At 36.5% G+C, this 5,085-nt stretch overlaps 1 pseudogene; it reads left to right on the forward strand.

The window, feature by feature from the left end:
* The first annotated feature begins 1,201 nt into the window (after positions 1 to 1,201).
* LOC149138377 (14-3-3 protein 2 pseudogene) lies at positions 1,202 to 1,717 on the forward strand (annotated as a pseudogene).
* The last annotated feature ends 3,368 nt before the right edge of the window (positions 1,718 to 5,085 follow it).

Genomic DNA, 5,085 nt, shown 5'->3' on the forward strand with positions numbered 1-5,085 from the left:
ATTGAAAAAATAAGGTGAATTTCACAAATACAGATTCTTGATCTCAAGCCATATATAGATAAGCCAAGTCATAAAGATATATAATCAGTTCAAAATCACAATTGAATATGATTAAACATATGAAATATGCAAGCCTTCAACGTATTCAAAGCAACATACAGTAGTTCCAAGTCGTGGAATTTCAAACGCACCCCCCCCCCCCCCAATTCAATTTTGAACAATACAATACCAAAGAGATTTCCTTATTTAATGCTCAACGCTCAACATTCAAATGTTGATGCTAATGCACCAATACCCAATGGAATACAACTTTCTCAAAGTGACTTGAAAGCTCATATTCTAGTCGCTTCAAGAGATCCTCTTCATATAGTTCGAAAATAACTTTTCAGATAAATTTGTGTTGTGTTGCAGTTCTATGTCCTAATATTTTTGTATCATTGACTTCTCATTCATGCCTCGCCATTTGAAAAATTAACCACATCGATCAGCATAATGAAACATATTCAACAACTTTCCTCAGGTGTTCAAAGTCTTTAGTTGATGTTAGTGTTGGCACTAGAAATTAACAAAATAGTGGTTGGTTGTCCTTATTGAGAAAACTAGAAATTCCCTATGCAAAGAGCAGTTGCGAGCTACGGTAGTTACTTCTCCAGGAAACAATAAAGTTAACTAATATTTTTAGCGACCACAACTATGGCGGAAAATTGCAAATACAAAACAACCAAAATCAACTTAAATCATTCGAATTTGGACTTCATTTCAATCAACAATGCTAGCACATATGCACTTTTAACACTGGGAGCCTCTGGAATGCAACAGGCACTGAAACAGAGAAAAATATGGAACAAAGGAATTCACTGCTGAAATAATTTTCAAAACTCAAAACTCATCAAAACTCCTAAAGGATGCACACATAGTTCACTTGAGGAGACTTGAACCGTCGGCCTGAGGTTTCAACTATGGGTTTCTCAGCAAGAACAAACTCACCAAAATTTTATACCTCCAGATTTTGACATGACTATATCCAAACCAGTTGAAGGAGAATCCACGCTCCAAAATTCCACCCTGACTTTGGCATTATCGAATCCTTTATAAATACATAATCCCTCCAAGCTGGTTGAAATACATCACCATTCGTCAACAATAATAGTGGGAAGCTAAGGAATTTAGGTCATTGACCCATGAATAATCTTCCACAATTATGGTATGGCTTTTGAAAGTGGCAAGGCTTGCTGCGATTGAATATTACTTTGAGTCTAAGCTCAGTAATATTTGTGATGGCATTCTACTTCTTCTAGATACACATCTTATCCCATCATCCACATATGGTAAGTCCAAGGTATTTTATCTTAAGATGAAGGGTGATTACCATCGATATCTTGCAGAATTTAAAACTGGTGCTGAGAGGAAGGAAGCTGCTAAAAGCACGTTGCTTGCATACAAGGCAGCCCAGGACATTGCGATTACAGAGTTGGCTCCAACTCACCCTATCAGACTGGGACTGGCCCTTAACTTTTCTGTATTCTATTATGAGATTTTGAATTCACCAGATCGTGCTTGTACACTTGCCAAGCAGGCCTTTGACAAGGCAATTGCAGAGCTTGATATGTTAGGTGAAGAATCTTACAAGGATAGCACTTTGATCATGCAGCTCCTTTTCGATAACCTCGCGTTATGGACTTCAAACAAAAGGTGGAGAGACTGGAGTAATGCCTGACATGAAAAATGAGCATATGTAGAGATACCAATGTTGGATATCATTAGGGTTCTGGTGTCAAAGGTAACATTTCCAACAAGTGAGAACACAACAAAGTGTTAGGGAGATAGGGAGATACAGAGAAGGGAGCGTTAAAGGAACATGATTAGTGCCCAGACCCAATGAGCCTTCCAAAGCCAATGCACGATTTCTTCTCCTATTTTGAAGGCAGAAAAATTCAATCCCTTACACACCAAAGAGAAGGAAAACTCAACGTAACACTTGACAAGAATGAAGGTACAAAAATGTTGTGTCAGCGCTGACAAGCTGACTAGAATGGCATTTTTTTTAACATATTATTACAAAGAAATGACTGAGTGAAAAGCACATTCAGAATGGCAGGGCAGAAATGGCACAAATAACGCTGAGTAAAGGAGCGTTTCTCTGCGCAGCAATGAAATAGGAGAATATATGGACCAGAAGGTTAGAACTGATCGGAAGTGTGGCAAAGAAGGCACATATACGTGATGCAAAGGATTTTCAGACACCTCTGAGGAATTGAGATCATAAGAAACTCAGATCTACGGACTTGACGCTCAACCAAACACATACAAACATATTCAACACATGAAGCCTTGTACAACAATTTTGGAATCCATTTTGGAAAAAATCGTTCAACATTTGAATCGAAAAAAGCCAATACGACGGCTGAAAATAACACAATGGTCAGGCTTCAATATTTCTGCAATCTAAAATTCAAGAGTAACGTTCTTGTAGGAGGAACGCACATTTTTCTATTTGGGGAAGTGTGCGCCGAGAATTCAACTTTAGTTTAGCTGAGATGACATTCACAAGTGCAACACTAATAGCATAAAGTTGGTGGATATAATGTTAGTCACGCAACAATAAAATATGTAGTGTAGCAAGATGACTAGAAATGCAGCAAAATTGATAGGTAAAGAAAGACCACAAAAAACAAATTTAAGTAGGGAAGGAATACGCCTGCAGCTCTGATACCATGTTAAACGCACAAATGGCAGCAACACAATATTAAAGGTAAGCAGGAGAGTACATCTATTATTTGACAATGATATACATTTATAGTACATTTGTGTGACCGTTGGGTTCCACATCCCAAGGTCTCTTGGACTTCCTTAGTCTATTCAGCTTCCACACCAACCCTTAGAGGATTAGGTGTCCAACAAAATAATTTTCATTTACTTATAAAATCTTTAAAAACCTCAAAAATTATATCCTTTTACTCTAGTTTCAGTAAAAAAGGTTATCCTTAAAAAGTAAAGACCATCTTACAACTAAAAACTTTCAACTCAAATTCATCATCCAAAACCCTTAAAGACTCAATAGTCCTCCACGTCCATTAAAAAGGGAATTTTTAGTGTGTAATTCTAAAATATCATAAATCTAAAGAGATAAGAGGTCTCATCACAAGCCTACTTACCATGTTCATAGGGAACTAATTACACTGACATTACCATACTGAAAACCAAATCAAATTAATGGCTTATGATTTTTAATTGTAAGACAAGGGATCTCATCATAAGCCAGCTTGTTCAGTTTTAATTATTACCAGTGAATGGCATTGTCGTTATCTGGCCACCAAACTAGGACAATGACTTTTTAGCATCAAAAAGGAAAGAAAAGAAAAAATAAAATTTACCTCTAATTATTGCACTATTAAATGGATGGGACACTAGAATGTTGTTGGTTAAAAGGTAACCCTGTCGAGGCTACGAATACCTGCTGGCAATAGTGGCTCTACATGTGAAGAATGATTACATTTTCAGCTAACTCGTAAAAGGTCCCCTACTTTATTTTTATAAACTGATTAATGACTGATACAAGTAAATAGGTCTTTTTCATTGACAAAAAAGTTTTTAAAAGAGATTGCAATTTAATGAGTTTTATAGTCAGAGTAATTTTATTTATCTAAATGTTTTGAAAAGTGGTTTCCATTTCTTAGATTATTTTTAATAAATTTTTGGAAAATTTCACTTATCAGAGACAATTGGTTCTTCTAGTGAATCACCAATTGTTGTACTATTCAACGACCCCCATTTTAATATATTATAATTTTTCTATGAAATTTATTATATTAAAATAGGGACCCTTCAAATTTAGAAAAGTTTTTTATTATCCAAAAAAAATATCCCACGAGACACAAACTATACCTAGGCTTAAGTATTAAACATTATGGGTTATTTGATTAAAAAACAAAATAAAATGATTTTTTAAGACTCCCGAAGGTTGAAGTCTTTACAAACTCCAACACTCCACCATACCTTGCATCGCATATAAATCAACATAACGCAAAATAAAAACCCTCTACACCATGTATTGCAATATGCGATAAAGCCCAGACCCGATGGGAAAATACATGCAAATACATATTAATACCGCTGCCTGAACGATAAAAAAAAACTTAAGTCCATACCCCGCTCCCTTTAACGATTACAATATGCGATAAGGCTCGGACTCGCCTAGATTATTCACTACATTTTTTATTAATATCTCATCTAGGGCTTATATTGCAATCGAAAAGTTATAAAATAATGCCTCATGCTAATGCCGATTGCGATATGCGATATAACCGGACTCGCTAAGATTATATAATTCAATTAAATTAAATATCGTGTCCGCGCAATTACAAAGCTCCAAGAGTCATGCCTCATTGGAATTGCAATTGTGATTAAGCCACCCAGACCTGACATGATATTTAAATGGATACGAATGATTTCGCATCCGAGCTTATCACAACTCTCATATTCTTGCCCGTTCCTTTGGCCCCGCTCTGAAAATCGATTGCAATATAAAAGCCTAAGTTGCCTTGATTTAATAAACGGCTCAGATCTATCCGCTCAAATCAACAACATATAATGGTTTTGGACCCCCCTGCATTGAATTTTAAGTTTCTCATGGGGGGGTCTGAATAATGTTTTTCCGATCTAAGCCTATCTCTACGTGTCACTTCTCCATTCTTTCAGACTTCCCCCTTCACAAACCAATAAGCCTCCCACATGTTTTGCAATCTACAATAACACATCATTCGCCACGTCATCCTCCACATGGATCTGCCACATCTCCCACCACATCACCATGACATCATCCTGCACTTCGCAATTGCAAATTTTAAAAGGAGAAATTTCATAACAAGCCATCCACCTTTCCAAATTCTGATTGCGATGTGATTTTAAAAAGCCCCCCTTTGAATTTTACTTGGAATGCCCCTGATTCTAAACCGATTGTGATTTTCTGAGTTCTACCCCAAATTCTGATTTGATGGCAATTTTTTTATGAGCTGCCCCAAACTCTGATTTCTGATTGCGATAGACCATAAAGACCACCTCCTCACTCCGCATTCCTCTCCATGA

This window comes from Pinus tabuliformis, chromosome X, assembly GCF_031772625.1.
Source record: "Pinus tabuliformis cultivar Carrire ecotype Pingquan chromosome X, CPIR1, whole genome shotgun sequence".
NCBI lineage: Eukaryota > Viridiplantae > Streptophyta > Pinopsida > Pinales > Pinaceae > Pinus > Pinus tabuliformis.